Source organism: Aquarana catesbeiana, linkage group LG07, assembly GCF_042186555.1.
Source record: "Aquarana catesbeiana isolate 2022-GZ linkage group LG07, ASM4218655v1, whole genome shotgun sequence".
NCBI classification, from domain to species: Eukaryota; Metazoa; Chordata; class Amphibia; order Anura; family Ranidae; genus Aquarana; species Aquarana catesbeiana.
Genome location: NC_133330.1, coordinates 264,660,647 through 264,679,297, shown reverse-complemented (window position 1 = coordinate 264,679,297; position 18,651 = coordinate 264,660,647). Strand labels below are relative to the sequence as shown.

The window sequence follows — 18,651 nt, the reverse complement described above, 5'->3', positions numbered from 1 at the left end:
GAGCGGATCAGTGCGGCGGTGGTGGCGGATAGAGAGGCCTGCAGTGGTGGATTGAGTGGAGTGGATTAGTTTGGCGGTGGTGGATATAGGGGAGTGGGTCAGTGCGGCAGTGGGGGATATAGAGGAGTGGATCAGTGCGGCGGTGATGGCGGATAGAGAGGCGTGCAGTGGTGGATTGAGGGGAGTGGGTCAGTTTGGCGGTGGTGGATAGAGAGGCCTGCGGTGGTGGATATAGGGGAGTGGGTCAGTGCGGCAGTGGGGGATAGAGAGGAGTGGGTCAGTGGTGGATAGAGAGGCATGCGTCAGTGGTGGATAGAGGGGGGTGCCATGGTGGATAGAGAGGCGTGCGTCAGTACGGCGGTGGTGGATAGAGAGGAGTGTGTCAGTATGGTGGTGGTGGATAGAGAGGAGTGTGTCAGTGCGGTGGTGGTGGATAGAGAGGAGTGAGTCAGTGCGGTGGTGGTGGATAGAGAGGAGTGTGGTGGTGGATAGGTAGAGAGAAGTGCGGTGGCGGTGGATAGAGAGAAGTGCGGTGGAGAGAGAGAAGTGCGGTGGCGGTGGATAGAGAGAAGTGCGGTGGCGGTGGATAGAGAGAAGTGCGGTGGCGGTGGATAGAGAGAAGTGCGGTGGTGGTGGATAGAGAGAAGTGCAACGGTGGTGGATAGAGAGGAGTGGGTCAGTGAGGTGATGGTGGATAGAGAGGAGTGGGTCAGTGCGGTGGCAGGGGTGGATAGAGAGGCGTGCGGTGGTGGATAGAGGGGAGTGTGTTAGTGGTGGAGGATAGAGAGGAGCGCGTTAGTGGTGGAGGAAAGAGAGGAGTGCGTTAGTGCGGCGGTGGTGGATAGAGAGGCGTGGGTCAGTGATGGTGGATAGAGGAGTGTGTCAGTGCAGCGGTGGTGGAGAGTGAAGAAGGGTGTGTCAGTGCGGCGGTGGTGGATAGAGAGGAGTGTGTCAGTGCGGCGGTGGTGGATAGAGAGGAGTGTGTCAGTGTGGTGGCGGTGGTGAATAGAGAGGTGTGCGGTGGTGGATAGAGGGGAGTGTGTCAGTGCTGCGGTGGTGGATAGAGAGGAGTGTGTCAGTGGTGCGGTGGTGGATAGAGAGGAGTGTGTCAGTGCGGTGGCGGTGGTGGATAGAGAGGCGTGCGGTGGTGGATAGAGGGGAGTGTGTTAGTGCGGTGGTGGTGGATAGAGAGAAGTGCGACGGTGGTGGATAGAGAGGAGTGGGTCAGTGAGGCGATGGTGGATAGAGAGGCGTGCGGTGGTGGATAGAGGGGAGTGTGTTAGTGCGGTGGTGGTGGATAGAGAGGAGTGCGGCGGTGGTGGATAGAGAGGAGTGGATCAGTGCGGCGGTGGTGGAGGATAGAGATGAGTGCGTCAGTGGTGGAGAATAGAGAGAAGTGCGTTAGTGGTGGAGGATAGAAAGGAGTGCATTAGTGGTGGAGGACAGAGAGGAGTGCGTTAGTGGTGGTGGATAGAGAGGAGTACGTCAGTACGGCTGTGGTGGATAGAGAGGAGTGGATTAGTACGGTGGTGGTGGCAGTGGTGGAGGATAGAGAGGAGTGCGTTAGTGGTGGAGGATAGAGAGGAGTGTGTTAGTGGTGGAGGATAGAGACGAGTGCGTTAGTGGTGGAGGAAAGAGAGGAGAGCGTTAGTGCGGCGGTGGTGGATAGAGAGGCGTGGGTCAGTGATGCGGTGGTGGAGAGTGAAGAAGGGTGTGTCAGTGCAGCGGTGGTGGATAGAGAGGAGTGTGTCAGAGATGGTGGATAGAGGAGTGTGTCAGTGCGGCGGTGGTGGAGAGTGAAGAAGGTTGTGTCAGTGCGGCAGTGGTGGATAGAGAGGAGTGTGTCAGTGTGGTGGTGGTGGAGAATAGAGAGGAGTGTGTCAGTGTGGTGGTGGTGGAGAATAGAGAGGAGTGTGTCAGTGTGGTGGTGGTGGAGAATAGAGAGGAGTGTGTCAGTGCGGTGGTGGTGGAGAATAGAGAGGAGTGTGTCAATGTGGCGGTGGTGGATAGAGAGGAGTGTGTAAGTGTGGCGGTGGTGGAGAATAGAGAGGAGTGTGTCAGTGTGGCGGTGGTGGAGAGTGAAGAAGGGTGTGTCAGTGCGGTGGTGGTGGAGAATAGAGAGGATTGTGTCAGTGTGGCGGTGGTGGAGAATAGAGAGGAGTGTGTCAGTGTGGCGGTGGTGGAGAATAGAGAGGAGTGTGTCAGTGTGGCGGTGGTGGAGAATAGAGAGGAGCGTGTCAGTGTGGTGGTGGTGGAGAATAGAGAGGAGCATGTCAGTGTGGTGGTGGTGGTGGAGAATAGAGAGGATTGTGTCAGTGTGGCGGTGGTGGAGAATAGAGAGGAGCGTGTCAGTGTGGTGGTGGTGGAGAATAGAGAGGAGTGTGTCAGTGCGGCGGTGGTGGAGAATAGAGAGGAGTGTGTCAGTGTGGTGGTGGTGGAGAATAGAGAGGAGTGTGTCAGGATGGTGGTGGTGGAGAATAGAGAGGGGTGTGTCAGTGTGGTGGTGGTGGAGAATAGAGAGGAGTGTGTCAGTGTGGTGGTGGAGAATAGAGAGGAGTGTGTCAGTGCGGTGGTGGAGAATAGAGAGGGGTGTGTCAGTGCGGCGGTGGTGGAGAATAGAGAGGAGTGTGTCAGTGTGGTGGTGGTGGTGGAGAATAGAGAGGAGTGTGTCAGTGCGGTGGTGGTGGAGAATAGAGAGGAGTCTGTCAGTGCGGTGGTGGTGGAGAATAGAGAGGAGTGTGTCAGTGCGGTGGTGGTGGTGGAGAATAGAGAGGGGTGTGTCAGTGTGGTGGTGGTGGAGAATAGAGAGGAGTGTGTCAGTGCGGTGGTGGTGGAGAATAGAGAGGAGTGTGTCAGTGCGGTGGTGGTGGAGAATAGAGAGGAGTGTGTCAGTGCGGTGGTGGTGGTGGAGAATAGAGAGGGGTGTGTCAGTGCGGCGGTGGTGGAGAATAGAGAGGAGTGTGTCAGTGTGGTGGTGGAGAATAGAGAGGAGTGTGTCAGTGCGGTGGTGGTGGAGAATAGAGAGGAGTGTGTCAGTGCGGTGGTGGAGAATAGAGAGGAGTGTGTCAGTGTGGCGGTGGTGGAGAATAGAGAGGAGTGTGTCAGTGCGGTGGTGGTGGAGAATAGAAAGGAGTGTGTCAGTGTGGCGGTGGTGGAGAATAGAGAGGAGTGTGTCAGTGTGGCGGTGGTGGAGAGTGAAGAAGGGTGTGTCAGTGCGGTGGTGGTGGAGAATAGAGAGGAGTGTGTCAGTGCGGTGGTGGTGGTGGAGTGTAGAAGGGTGTGTCAGTGTGGTGGTGGTGGAGAATAGAGAGGGGTGTGTCAGTGTGGTGGTGATGGAGAATAGAGAGGGGTGTGTCAGTGCGGTGGTGGTGGAGAATAGAGAGGAGTGTGTCAGTGTGGTGGTGGTGGAGAATAGAGAGGAGTGTGTCAGTGCGGTGGTGTTGGTGGAGTGTAGAAGGGTGTGTCAGTGCGGCGGTGGTGGAGAATAGAGAGGAGTGTGTCAGTGCGGTGGTGGTGGAGAATAGAGAGGAGCGTGTCAGTGTGGTGGTGGTGGAGAATAGAGAGGAGCATGTCAGTGTGGTGGTGGTGGTGGAGAATAGAGAGGAGTGTGTCAGTGTGGTGGTGGTGGAGAATAGAGAGGAGTGTGTCAGTGCGGTGGTGGTGGTGGTGGAGAATAGAGAGGGGTGTGTCAGTGCGGTGGTGGTGGAGAATAGAGAGGAGTGTGTCAGTGCGGTGGTGGTGGAGAATAGAGAGGAGTGTGTCAGTGCGGTGGTGGTGGAGAATAGAGAGGAGTGTGTCAGTGCGGTGGTGGTGGAGAATAGAGAGGAGTGTGTCAGTGCGGTGGTGGTGGAGAATAGAGAGGGGTGTGTCAGTGTGGTGGTGGTGGAGAATAGAGAGGAGTGTGTCAGTGCGGTGGTGGTGGAGAATAGAGAGGAGTGTGTCAGTGCGGTGGTGGTGGAGAATAGAGAGGGGTGTGTCAGTGCGGTGGTGGTGGAGAATAGAGAGGAGTGTGTCAGTGTGGTGGTGGTGGAGAATAGAGAGGGGTGTGTCAGTGCGGTGGTGGTGGAGAATAGAGAGGGGTGTGTCAGTGCGGTGGTGGTGGAGAATAGAGAGGGGTGTGTCAGTGTGGTGGTGGTGGAGAATAGAGAGGAGTGTGTCAGTGTGGCGGCGGTGGAGAATAGAGAGGAGTGTGTCAGTGTGGTGGTGGTGGAGAATAGAGAGGAGTGTGTCAGTGTGGTGGTGGTGGAGAATAGAGAGGAGTGTGTCAGTGTGGTGGTGGAGAATAGAGAGGGGTGTGTCAGTGTGGTGGTGGTGGAGAATAGAGAGGGGTGTGTCAGTGCGGTGGTGGTGGAGAATAGAGAGGGGTGTGTCAGTGCGGCGGTGGTGGAGAATAGAGAGGAGTGTGTCAGTGTGGTGGTGGTGGAGAATAGAGAGGAGTGTGTCAGTGTGGTGGTGGTGGAGAATAGAGAGGGGTGTGTCAGTGCGGTGGTGGAGAATAGAGAGGAGTGTGTCAGTGCGGTGGTGGTGGAGAATAGAGAGGAGTGTGTCAGTGTGGTGGTGGAGAATAGAGAGGGGTGTGTCAGTGCGGCGGTGGTGGAGAATAGAGAGGAGTGTGTCAGTGTGGTGGTGGTGGAGAATAGAGAGGAGTGTGTCAGTGTGGTGGTGGTGGAGAATAGAGAGGAGTGTGTCAGTGTGGTGGTGGTGGAGAATAGAGAGGAGTGTGTCAGTGTGGTGGTGGTGGAGAATAGAGAGGGGTGTGTCAGTGCGGTGGTGGTGGAGAATAGAGAGGGGTGTGTCAGTGTGGTGGTGGTGGAGAATAGAGAGGGGTGTGTCAGTGTGGTGGTGGTGGAGAATAGAGAGGAGTGTGTCAGTGTGGCGGCGGTGGAGAATAGAGAGGAGTGTGTCAGTGTGGTGGTGGTGGAGAATAGAGAGGAGTGTGTCAGTGTGGTGGTGGTGGAGAATAGAGAGGAGTGTGTCAGTGTGGTGGTGGAGAATAGAGAGGGGTGTGTCAGTGTGGTGGTGGTGGAGAATAGAGAGGGGTGTGTCAGTGCGGTGGTGGTGGAGAATAGAGAGGGGTGTGTCAGTGCGGCGGTGGTGGAGAATAGAGAGGAGTGTGTCAGTGTGGTGGTGGTGGAGAATAGAGAGGAGTGTGTCAGTGTGGTGGTGGTGGAGAATAGAGAGGGGTGTGTCAGTGCGGTGGTGGAGAATAGAGAGGAGTGTGTCAGTGCGGTGGTGGTGGAGAATAGAGAGGAGTGTGTCAGTGTGGTGGTGGAGAATAGAGAGGGGTGTGTCAGTGCGGCGGTGGTGGAGAATAGAGAGGAGTGTGTCAGTGTGGTGGTGGTGGAGAATAGAGAGGAGTGTGTCAGTGTGGTGGTGGAGAATAGAGAGGAGTGTGTCAGTGTGGTGGTGGTGGAGAATAGAGAGGAGTGTGTCAGTGTGGTGGTGGTGGAGAATAGAGAGGAGTGTGTCAGTGTGGTGGTGGAGAATAGAGAGGAGTGTGTCAGTGCGGTGGTGGTGGAGAATAGAGAGGAGTGTGTCAGTGCGGTGGTGGTGGAGAATAGAGAGGGGTGTGTCAGTGTGGTGGTGGTGGAGAATAGAGAGGGGTGTGTCAGTGCGGTGGTGGTGGAGAATAGAGAGGAGTGTGTCAGTGCGGTGGTGGTGGAGAATAGAGAGGGGTGTGTCAGTGCGGTGGTGGTGGAGAATAGAGAGGGGTGTGTCAGTGTGGTGGTGGTGGAGAATAGAGAGGGGTGTGTCAGTGTGGCGGTGGTGGAGAATAGAGAGGAGTGTGTCAGTGTGGCGGTGGTGGAGAATAGAGAGGAGTGTGTCAGTGTGGCGGTGGTGGAGAGTGAAGAAGGGTGTGTCAGTGTGGTGGTGGTGGAGAATAGAGAGGGGTGTGTCAGTGTGGTGGTGGAGAATAGAGAGGGGTGTGTCAGTGTGGTGGTGGTGGAGAATAGAGAGGAGTGTGTCAGTGCGGTGGTGGTGGAGAATAGAGAGGAGTGTGTCAGTGTGGTGGTGGTGGAGAATAGAGAGGAGTGTGTCAGTGTGGCGGTGGTGGAGAATAGAGAGGAGTGTGTCAGTGTGGCGGTGGTGGAGAGTGAAGAAGGGTGTGTCAGTGTGGTGGTGGTGGAGAATAGAGAGGGGTGTGTCAGTGTGGCGGCGGTGGTGGAGTGTAGAAGGGTGTGTCAGTGCGGTGGAGGGCGTGGCAGTGTTGGACAGTGCAGTACAAAGTAATGACATCATTGGGTCACCTGATAGACAGAACACTGGTGGAGGTGTGCCATGGCAGACTCTACATTCTCATCATTATAAAATCATGTACAGGAAGACACTGTCCTGGATATAACTGCACCTCTTTAGTACAGACAGTAAACACCATAATACCCCCCTCTATATATTAGGTGTATAGGTATTATGTACACAGGATCTGTAAAGAATGACAATAAACACAACATCAATGCATGAAACCCTCTTAGCTGCCTGCAGACTACAAATCCCAGGATGCTTTGCTCCTGCGCCTGGAAGCCTCTGCAGTGGTGCCCACAGATCAATGTCTCTCCCTCTCGTACAATCCTCTCACACGGAACCTAATCGTGTCAGTAGTCACGGAGGCGGCAATGAAGGGTTAAACACACGGCCCCGCCCTACAACACACAACAAAATCCATACAGACATCTATAAACAGCTCTCACCTTCCTATCACCTCGGCTGCTCCCACAATGCCTATTGTCAGACTCTTCAAGGACAATAAAGTTCGTTCAATTTTTTTGTCCTTAAGCAACTTTATTAGCACACGAACAGAGAACAGAGTTGTGCTTTTTGAGCAGCTGTTTGTATTGTTGAACTAGCTTGGCTTGCTATGATAAGCTTGCAGCAGATGCCTATAATGCATTTTAATGTGTTTATTATGAGTTTTTAGATGAACAGTCCAATAGTACAGCTAAACCCATCAGTTATAGAACACAGGAGATCTAGTGCATAAAAGCCCACACTGTAGAACAGTGATCCAAGAGTGGACACTACATACCTCTAATGGGGCTCATGCACATGGAAACATTCAGGCATAGACCTAACGAATCCAGTGTGTTTCTGCACCCAGGAATCACAGGTTTTTGCGTGCAGCTGCGACCAGTAGTCTGTACAAATCAATGACAGGCTGACAACGGCCGCAGCTGTAATCCTGTAACCGCACATCCAAGTGGTTAAACTCATATGGGGGCAGACCAGCAGCCCTGGTTGCAAATAGTTTGTGACCTGGGCTGCATAGCCACCCCTGGACGCTTGTAACCGATCAGATGTGGGGATACAGGATTACAGCCCCTGTGTCTGTCACCTGTCATTGATTAATTCAGGATGCTGGTTGCAGCTGTACGCCAATACCATTCACTCCTGGGAGCAGGAATATGTTGCATTCTGGTTGTGCATGTCTAAATGTATGCCTGTACATTAACCAATGCATTTGGGAAAAGTACTTGTCCAGTGTTGTCTCCTTGCCACAGCAAGCCTGTTATAGTGTTACTAAACCCACAACAGTAAAATCAGTCTGTATATGCTGTAAAGCATGCTTGTTATACTCACTGTGGAACTTAAGGGGTTAATCCTCTGCCTTGTGTAAAAAGGCTGTTTGATCCTGTCTTCTCTGATCCTCCCCTTCCTCCACAGTCCCCAAACCATAGATAGTACAGAGGCTAGAGGACAAGCTGCACATACTCAGTTTGGTGTGTATTGCTAGAGGGGTTTTTTTTGGGAGAATGCGATCAGCACAGGGCCAATCAGCACTGTCCAGACAAAGGGTCAGGGGTCCTGCATCCTCATAGGACAATCATGGGAGAATTACATTTTCCCCTTTCAAGCTTTAACTAGACACTGATAGAAGTCACAAGACTGCAATATACTGCTGATGAGAAAATGTATTTAGCAGTTTATATTTACTAATACTTTTGCAGTGGAAGATTTTGCCTCTATAATTGTTCTGGTGACAACCCAAAATGTGTTTTTTTTACTTTCATTTTTGGTGATAATGGTAAACAGAACAAATAGAGAGGGTGAATCTACCTAATGGGAACACAAACAGCTATAAAAGCTAACAGGTTTTCCAATCCCTCTCCACTATCCAAAACTAAAAAAAAGCCCATAAGGAAAATGCTTCGGAAAGGAACAGCCTATAGTAGGTGGGGGCTCTGAGTGTGTTTGTTCTAGCTCAGTATAAATTTACCACTGTTAAATTTTCCATGTTTTGTCAGGAAAAAATGCTGCGGGAGGTTGGCAACCCTGGCAGCCATCCTTTTGTCTATAAATGTTTCAAACATTGAAAATATAGGCATGGAAATAATGAGGTAGCACAGAGAAAGTTGCCCTGATAGACAAGTTTTAGGGTAGGGTAGAGGAGTGAGAGCAGGCAGCTCAGCAAACTAGGGTCAGCCACTATCATAGTTAAGATCATTCTAAGAAGGTTAAAGTGCAGCATGTTAAAAAAGAATGCTGAGTGCAAACCAGAAGGTTAGGTTTTTTTTTTCCTAAACCCGGTTGTACGGCTGAGGAGCAATATCTTAGGCACTATGCATGTATAGTACAGTGCACCAGCAGTGCTGTCCTTCTCCACATCTGTTCAGGTGCTGACTGCACTGTCTTCACTTCTAACTGGCATCACTTATGGTCTAAGGGCCCTTTCACACTGGGGCGGGGGCAGCGTCGGCGGTAAAGCGCCGATATTGTAAGCGGCGCTTTACCGTCGGTATGCGGCCGCTAGCGGGGAGCGGTTTTACCCCCCGTTAGCGGCCGAGAAATGGTTAAAAACCACTGCAAAGCGCCTGTGCAGAGGCGCTTTGCCGGTGGTGTAGCCGCGCTGCCCCATTGATTTCAATGGTCAGGAGCGGTGAAGGAGCGGTATACACTCCGCTCCTTCACCGATCCGAAGATGCTGCTAGCAGGACTTTTTTTACCGTCCTGCCAGCGCACCGCTCCAGTGTGAAAGCCCTCAGGGCTTTCACACTGGAGACAAAGCAGCGGCACTTTCGGGTCGGTTTGCAAGCGCTATTATTAGCGCAATAGCGCCTGAAAACCGCCCCAGTGTGAAAGAGCCCTAACATCATGGCCAGACAATGTCATTGAGGATGGGGGGTGGAGAGTCTGAAAGTGGAACAATGGCAGTATAGACCCAAAGCACATAAACAGCATGGTATGTGGCCAGAAAAAAACATTTTGGCTTTAGGTTGTAGGCTATATGGTCAGTGCAAATATCTTCTGTATCTCATTGCTTTAACCACTTGAAGACCAGCATGTTAAACCCCCTTCCTGTCCAGGCCATTTTTCAGTTTTCAGAACTGTGATACTCCCAATGGGAGTAACTGCCATAAATGACAGTTACTCCCCAATAGCATAACACTCCATCTCCATCAACTCCTCCCCATCTGGGCTGACCCTGGGTATTTAACCACTTGACGACTGGGCACTTAAACCCCCTTCCTAACACGACCAATTTTCAGCTTTCAGTGCTCTCACACTTTGAATGACAATTAGTCAGTCATGCAACACAGTACCCATATGAAATGTTTGTCCTTTTCACACAAATAGAGCTTTCTTTTGGTGGCATTTAATCACCGTTGGGTTTTTAATTTTTTGCACTATAAATGAAAAAAGACAGAAAATTCTGTAAAAAAATATATTTTTTTCTTTGCTTCAGTTATAAAATTTTGCCAATTAATAATGTTTCTTCATAAATTTTGGCCAAATTTTATACAGCTGCATACCACAAATTACACCCCAAAATACATTCTACTACTCCTCCTGAGTATGGCGATACCACATGTGTGAGACTTTTACACAGCGTAGCCACATACAGAGGCCCAACATGCAGGGAGCACCTTCAGGCGTTCTAGGAGCATAAATTACACATCTAATTTCCTGACTACCTCTTACAATTTTGAAGGCCCTGTAGTACCAGGGCAATGGAAACGCCCAAAAAATGACCCCATTTTGGAAAGAAAACACCCCAACGTATAATCTATGAGGCATATTGAGTCTTTTGAACATGTCATTTACAAGTTTTTGGAAAATGTGGAAAGAAAATAAAAACGCATTTTTTTATTTTTTTTTACACAAAGTTGTCCATTTATACAATATTTCTAACACATAGCATGTACATACCAAAAATTACATCCCAAAACATTGTCTGCTACTCCTCCTGAGTATGGCGATACCACATGTGTGAGACTTTTACACAGCCTCATCAGGCTTTCTAGGGGCATACATTTCAAAGCTAATTAAACTACCTATTACACTTTGAGGCACTGTAGTGGCATGGATGCAAACTGATGTGGCATGGATAAGCCGTGGATGAGGATGGCTAAGCATGGCTGAGCCATGAATGTGGATGGCTGGGTATGGGTGGCTGAGCATGGATGGATGGATGAGTATTGCTGAGTATGGCTTATAGATGGCTGAACATGGATGGATGGATGAGTATTACCGATGCATGAATGGATGGATGGATGAGTATTGCTGAACATGGATGAGTATTGCTGAGTATGGATGGCTGAGCATGGATTGATGAGTATTGCTGAGTATGGATGGATGGATGAGTATTGCTGAGCATGGATGGATGGATGAGTATTGCTGAGCATGGATGGATAGATGAGTATTGCTAAGCATGGATGGATGGATAAGTATTTCTGAGTATGGATGGGATGGGGTGGATGGATGAGTGCACAGATAAGTGCTGTGGTCACTACACATGCAGCCCACAGCGCTGCTGCACCTGACCTCTCGCCTCTACCCTCGCACTGCACCAAACGGTATGGGGAGGGGAAAGATGAACTGGACATGACGCCGGTTTGTTTACAAGTGATCGCTCCGTCATTTCACGGAGCGATCATGTGGTAGACGGCTGCTGTCAGCAGCCATTTACTGTGATCCGTGGTCACAGATATTCCCGGGGGCATGCGGGAGCAAGATTCTGGGAGGACGTCCATGGACGCCCTCCCAGAATAAGCCGAACGCGCTGCAGCCGTCTTTCGGCTATGGTCCGGTCAGCATGTGGTTAAGGAGGCCTGCCCCCTGTCAATCCAGATTGGGGATTGGTCAGGGCTCCTCAGAATACACCAGGTGTCTCCACCTCCCCTCTCCACCTCTCTTTCCAGAAGTTGTAATTTTTTGCCACAACTCTTTTGGAAAATAATTAGAGAGGTGCATAGAGGGGCCCAAAACCCAAGAAGCACCTTCAGACTTTCAAGGGGCATACATTTTGCATCTGATTTCCTGAGTACCTATCTCATTTCTTGAGGTCTGAAGTGCCAGGATAGATAGACACACCCACAAAATGACCACATTTTACATAGTAGACCCCTAACATATTTTATTAGAAGCATTGTGAGTATTTTGAGGATCACATTTTTTTGCCACAAGTTATTCTACAATGAAGCTAATAAAAATGTATTTTTTTTACACACAGCTGTCAATTAATAAGACGTTTCTAAAACACAGCATGGACATACTTAGAATTATACCCCAAAACACATTCTGCTGCTCCTTCGGAGTATTGGATACCACATGTGTGAGATCTTTTCAGAGCCTAGCTGCATAGAGTGACTAGAATCCAAGGAGCACCTTCAGACTTTCAAGGGGCACAAATTATGTATCTAATTTGCTGATTAGTTGTTACATTTTTGAGGACCTGGAGCTCCAGGATAGAAACACCCACAAAGTGACCATTTTGGAAAGCAAACACCCAAAGGGTATTTTTAAGAAGCATGAAGCATTTTATTTTTTTTACACAAAGTTGTCAATTAACAAGATATCCCTAACACACAGCATGTGCATATTTACAAATACGCCCCAAAACACATTCTGCCAATTTAAAACACAACTAAAGGCAAAACTTTTTTTTTTTAAAGTTCCTCCACCCCAGACTCATTCATTCATGTCTTTATGGACCTTGCTTTGTGCACTGGTGCTCAATCATGTTGGAACAGGAAGGGGCCAACTCCAAACTGTTCCCACAAAGTTGGTAGCATGAAATTGTCCAAAATGTCTTGGTATGCTGACGCCTAAAGAGTTCCCTTCATTGGGACCAAGCCCAACCCCTGAAAAACAACCCCACACCATAATCCCCCCTCCACCAAATGATTTAGACCAGTGCACAAACCAAGGTCCATAAAGACATGGATGAGCGAGTTTGGGGTAGAGGAACTCGACTGGCCTGCACAGAGTCCTGACCACAACTCAATAGAACACCTTTGGGATGAATTAGAATGGAGACTGCGAGCCAGGCCTTCTCATCCAACATCAGTGCCTGACCTCACAAATGCGCTTCTGGAAGAATGGTCAAACATTCCCATAGACACACTCCTAAACCATGTGGACAGCCTTCCCAGAAGAGTTGAAGTCGTTATAGCTGCAAAGGGTAGGCCAACTCAATATTGAACCCTATGGACTAAAACTGGGATGCCAAGTTCATGTGTGTATCAGGTGTCCCAATACTTTTGACAATATACAGTAGTCTATATGTTATTGGTCTATATTAAAGTTGTTGTAAACCTCAGACATGAAATGTGAATAAAGCATATCCTTCTATAGTCTCAATCCAGAGCACTAAGTGTCATTCTGTCTGCTGCCTCGTTCCTCTGATATCAGTATGAATCACTTCTGACAAGTTTTCCTGACACCAAGAGAAAAAAGTTGCAGGCGACGGAGCTCCAGCTGATTGACAGCCTCATATCTGTTCCTGTGTGCTGTGTGAAGGGGGCGTGTCTCTTCCCTTCAATCAGCTCTCAGAGCTCTCCTCATTGAGCTCTGCAGAGTGTAACTTCAGCTCTCCGCCCCCTTTTTCTGAACTCTCAGAAAAGCTTTGTAAAGTCTGGACTTTGAATGGATGTAGAGAAGAGAAGACTGCAAATAAACAGGAACAACTTAAGTACGAGAACTTTTTTAATCTCTGTGTATCCCCTGAGGCCACTCACTTCAGTGGTTATACTGTATGTGAGGGTTTACAACCACTTTCAATATTTTAAACTGATTTTTTTCCTAGTGGGGAACTTTTAACAGTGGTGGAGACTTGAGTTTATGGATGTAGAGACTGATGTTACTTGTAAGAAAAAAAAAGTCTGTAATAGGTAAATGTAATATGTAAATAAGGACAATAAATAAATGGGGCAACGACTGACAATAGCCTGGACATTTTGCTCGTCAGTTTTCATTTTAATCACTAGAGGGCATGGCTGTAGTGTCAGTTGGATGCATACCTTCCCGCTTATAGAGCTGGATAATTTAATCGCCATCCTGTTTAACTGCCACTAGAGGTCACTGTTATGCACGTTACGTTTAAGCATCAGAAATGAGTTGTTTTTTTATTTCTACCACAATGAAATGTTTTTATTTTTATTTTGCAATTTATGTACTCTTCTTATATAATATTGTGCAATGTTTCATAATAAACTTTCTATCATCTGTAATTATGATATATAATAGGCAAACATTGTAGAACTGATCAAGAGAAGAGCCCTATCTGCCCGTCCATTTGAACAGTTAATGAAAAAAAAATGTGAATACAAATGAAATAGTAATATACAAATAAAATAAAAAACTAAAACATCTAAACACAAAACAAAAGGAGAACAACTTAAAAAAAAAAGAACTCCAGACAAATACATACATAATTAAATAAATAAATGAATAAACACTGCTAATGCTACCCAGGAACAACTGCAAGCCAGGAAACCTATTGAGTTTAACATAATATACTGTAAGTCTGTATAATATTTTGCAGTAAGGTGTAATGAGCCTTCCATACTCATCATGACAAAGACTGCTGCCCAGGGTTACATCACATTGCCCAGAGTTACATTACATTGCCCAGACTCATATTACATTGCTCAGAGTTACATTACATTGCCCAGACTCACATTACATTGCCCAGAGTTACATTACATTGCCCAGACTCACGTTACATTGCCCAGAGTTACATTACATTGCCCAGAGTTACGTTGTTCAGATACTGGAAACCCTCAAACATTAGGGGTAATTCATAAAACAATTAGGTACACATATATTTGGACACAGGCACAATTTTCATACTTTTGGCTCTGTATGCCACCAGAATAAAATTAAAACAAAACAATAGAAATGAATTTGAACTGCAGACTTTCAGCACAAAATTTAGAAACTACAACCATTTTTATACACAGTCCCCCCATTTTCAGGGGCTCAAATGTAATTGGACATTAATATAATCATAAATAAAAAACCTGTAAAGCAAAGGCATAATGAGCTAGTATGCACCGCATACTAGCTCATTATGAACTACTTACCTTAGAACAAAGCGCCGGCATCACCTCCCGGTCACCGATAAGGGAGCTGACACGTTCCCTTGGCGTTTCTTCCGGGTTCGCAGCTCCGGCGCTGCGAATGGGCGGAGCTGCGATCTATAGCGGGCAGCGCTTCTCCTGGGCTTGACCGGCGGCTTCCCCTGCTCCCCATGGTCATCAACGCGGCAGCGGCGGCTACCCTTCACGGAGGCGGCAGCTTCCCCCGAACCCCTGCTCTCCGCGGGCATCCACGGGTGGCGGCTTCCGTTTCCTCCCTCCTCCTCAGCGACCAATCGGGACGCTTCTCCTTTTCGGCCAATCAGGAAACAGGTCTCAGATGGGCTTCCTGATTGGCTGGGAGGAGGTTCAGTGTTTCAATAATGCATTCGCTATTGTAACACACCTGGGTGGGCTCGTAACACAATGCTCTGAGCCCGGAGCCCACCCTATTTTAAAGCCTATTAGAGCCTTTAGCTCCAATCCGGTGCTTCAACCCCCCCCCTCCCCATTGCAATTTATGCATCCGGCGTCCTGAAAATAGCTGGACGCATGAATGGGGGGGGGGTGCGGCCGTGAATAGGGGGGCGGCACCTGTGAGCCTCTAATGGACGGGAACCCACTGGCCTTCAGCAAGTGAAATGCACACTCAATTGGGTTGAGATCAGGTGATTGACTCGGCCATTGCAGAATATTCCACTTCTTTTCCTTCAAAAGCTCCTGGATTGCTGTTGCAGGGTGTTTTGGATCATTGTCCATCTGTACTGTGAAGCTCCGTCCAATCAACTTTGCTGCATTTGGCTAAATCTGGGCTGACAGTATGTCTCTAAACACTGCAGAATTCCTCCGGCTATTTCTGTCTTCTTTCATATCATCAATAAACAACAATGACCCAGTGCCACTGGAAGCCATGCATGCCCATGCCATCACACTGCCTCCACCATGTTTTATAGATGATGTTTTGTGCTTTGGATCATGAGCTCTTCCAAGCCTTCTCCACACTTTTTTTTCCCTGTGATTCTGGTACAGATTAATCTTAGTTTCATCCATCCAAAGAATGCTTTTCCAGAACTGGTCTGTTTTTTTTAGATGTTTTTTGGCAAAGTCTAATCTGGCTTTTCTATTTTTCCTGCTTATGAATGGTTTGCACCTTGTGGTGAACCCTCTGTATTTGCACTCCTGAAGTCTTTTCTTGATTGTAGACTTTGACAATGATGCGCCCACCTCCTGGAGAGCGTCCTTCACTTGTCTGGATATTGTGAATGGGTTTTTCTTTACCATAGAGAGGATACTGCGATCATCCACAACTGTTGCCTTCCATGGACGTCTAGGCCTTTTCATGTTGCTGAGCTCACCAGTGTAGTGCATTCTTCTTTCCTCAGAATGTAACAAACTGTTGATTTGGCCACTCCTAATGTTGCTGCTATTTCTCTGATGGATTTGTTTCATTTTTTTGAAGCCTTACAATAGCCTGTTTCACTTACATGGACAGCTTCTTTGATTGCATGATGTAGGTTCACAGCAATAGATTCCAAATGCAAATACCAAAATTATGTCGCGTATACACGGTCAGACTTTCCAACGGGAAATGTTGGATGTGAGCTTGTTGTCGGAAACTCCGACCGTGCTGTCGGACTTTCCGCCAACAAATGTTTCTTAGCAGGTTCTCAAATTTTCCGCCAACAAAACTTTGTTGTCGGAAAGTTCGATCGTGTGCACACAAGTCCGTCGCACAAAAGTTCACGCATGCTCGGAATCAAGCAGAAGGAGCCGCACTGACTATTGAACTTCCTTTTTCTCGGCTTGTCGTACGTGTTATACGTCACCGCGTTCTCACGTTCGTAATTGTTGGCCAACATTTGTGTGACCGTGCGTATGCAAGACAAGTTTGAGCCAACAACCTTCGAACAACAATCCACAGTTTTGTTGGCGGAAAAAAAAGTTGTGTGTACAGGGCATTAGAATCAACTCCAGACCTTTTACCTTCTTAATTGATGAAGAAATAACAAAGGAGTAGCCCACACCTGGCCATGAAACAGCGTTTGATTCAATTGTTCAATTACTTTTGGTCCCTTGAAAAAGGGGGGGGGTTGGCTATTCTTAAAGGGGTTGTAAAGGTTCACGTTTTTTCACCTTAATGCATCATATGCATTAAGGTGAAAAAACATCCGACAATGCCAGCCCCCCCAGCCCCCCCGTTTTACTTACCTGACCCTTCAAAAGTCCCGCGCTCGCTCCCGACATCATCTTCGCCGCTCAGCCTGGCCGTTAATTGGCTAGAGTGGATGGATTGAAAGCAGCGCAGCCATTGGCTCGCGCTGCTGTCAATCACATCCAATGACACGGCGCGCCTGGGGGCGGGGCCGAGTGATACAGTCAGCAGCTATAGCCGCCGGCTGTATCACGGGAGCGCGCCCGCAAGAACTAAACACCATGCAAGGGAGCTCGCATGAAGGTGTTTAGTTCTTGCGGGGACGAGCTGGGACAGCCCCCAAGGGACCCCAGAAGACCAGGTTCGGGGCCACTCTGTGCAAAACGAGCTGCACAATGGAGGTAAGTATAACATGTTTGTTGTTTAAAAAAAAAAAAAAAAACCTTTACAACCTCTTAATGCTGTAATTCCTAAACCCTTCCCTTGATTTGGATGTACATACCCTCAAATCAAACCTGAGAGTGTGCACTTTCAGCCCATGTCCATAATATAAATATAGCTTGAATATATTTTGGTAAACACCTGAAAAAATCTAAAATGTGTCCAAATAGTATTCATACCCCTTGAAATTTTCCACATTTTGCCATGTTACAACAAAAAACGTAAATGTATTTTATTGGGATTTTATGTGATAGGCCAAGACAAAGTGGCACATAATTGTGAAGTGGAAGAAAGATGATAAATGGTTTTCAAATTTTTTTACAAATAAATATGTGAAAAGTGTGGCGTGCATTTGTATGCAGCCCTCTTTACTCTGATACCCATAACTAAAATCTAGTGGAACCAATTGACTTCAGAAGTCACCTAATTACTAAATAGTGTCCACCTGTGTGTAATTTTAATCTCAGTATAAATACAGCTGCTCAGAGGTTTGTTAGAGAACCTTTGTGAACAAACAGCATCATGAAAGCCAAAGAATACACCAGACAGGTCAGGGATAAAGTTGTGGGGAAGTTTAAAGCAGGGTTAGGTTATAAAAAAAATATCCCAAGCTTTGAACATCTCACAGAGCACTGTTCAATCCATCATCTGAAAATGAAAAGAGTATGCCACAACTGCATACCTTCCAAGACATGGCCGTCCACCTAAACTGACAGGCTGGGCAAGGAGAGCATTAATCTGAGAAGCAACCAAGAGACCCATGGTAACTCTGAAGGAGCTGCAGAGATCCACTGTTTAGGTTGGAGAATCTGTCCACAGGACAACTATTAGTCATGAACTCCACAAATCTGACATTTATGGAAGAGTGGCAAAAAGAAAGCCATTGTTAAAAGAAAGCCATAAGAAATCAGTTTGCGAGAAGTCACCTGGGGGACACAGCAAACATGTGAAAGAAGGTGCTCTGGTCAGATGAGACCAAAATTGAACTTTTTGACCTAAAAGCAAAACGCTTTGTGTAGCAGAAAACGAACACTGCACATCACCCTGAACACACCATCCCCACCGTGAAACATGGTGGTGGCAGCATCATGTTCTGGGGATGCCTTTCTTTAGCAGAGACAGGGAAGCTGGATGGAGCCAAATAGAGGGCACTCTTAGAAGAAAACCTGTTATGCCGCGTACACACGGTCGGACTTTTCGTCTACAAAAGTCCAACAGACGCTGACGGACTAAAGCTGGCTGGTAATCCGATCGTGTGTGGGCTTCTCCGGACTTTCAACGTACTTTTTTAGCCTCAAATCCGACGGACTTTAGATTTGAAGCATGCTTCAAATCTTTACGTCGTAACTACGACGGACCCCGAAGTCCGCTCGTCTGTATGCTAGTCCGACGGACAAAAAAACGACGCATGCTCATAAGCAGAAACTAAACGGAAGCACTCGGTCTAGTAAAACTAGTGTTCGTATTGTAGGTAGCACATTCATCACACTGCCAAATCTGTGATCGTTGAATGCAGCGCATTTTATTTCTTCTTTACGAAGGCTCTAAAGAACGAAGGTGTTTTGCTGTTCATAATCAGAGTTCTCCCAAACTGATTTCTGGATTCTTTTTCTCTTTGATCTCATGAATGATATAGTATGCATTTTAAAAACAATGTTTCCATACTAATAATACTTTTTCCCCTTTTTTTTTTTTTTTTTTTTTTAGGTTTGTAAAGTTACCACAAAGAACCCATTATTCTGTTTTTTTTTTATAGTGATTATT

The 18,651-nt window shown here is 47.6% G+C and overlaps 1 protein-coding gene across 3 annotated transcripts in view; it reads right to left on the bottom strand.

Annotated features, from left to right (window-relative positions):
* Window positions 1-18,651, bottom strand: part of AGL (amylo-alpha-1,6-glucosidase and 4-alpha-glucanotransferase) — a 204,577-nt gene that overhangs the window by 175,591 nt on the left and 10,335 nt on the right. The window contains exon 1 of one of the 3 annotated variants that reach the window (XM_073593288.1): window positions 6,690-6,834. The exons of 1 other annotated variant lie outside the window; for it this stretch is intronic. The gene's annotated coding sequence lies outside the window, so the exon portion shown is untranslated. Of the gene's footprint in view, window positions 1-6,689; window positions 6,835-18,651 lie in introns of those variants that run through there. One more of the 3 variants, XM_073593289.1, reaches the window with a different exon arrangement.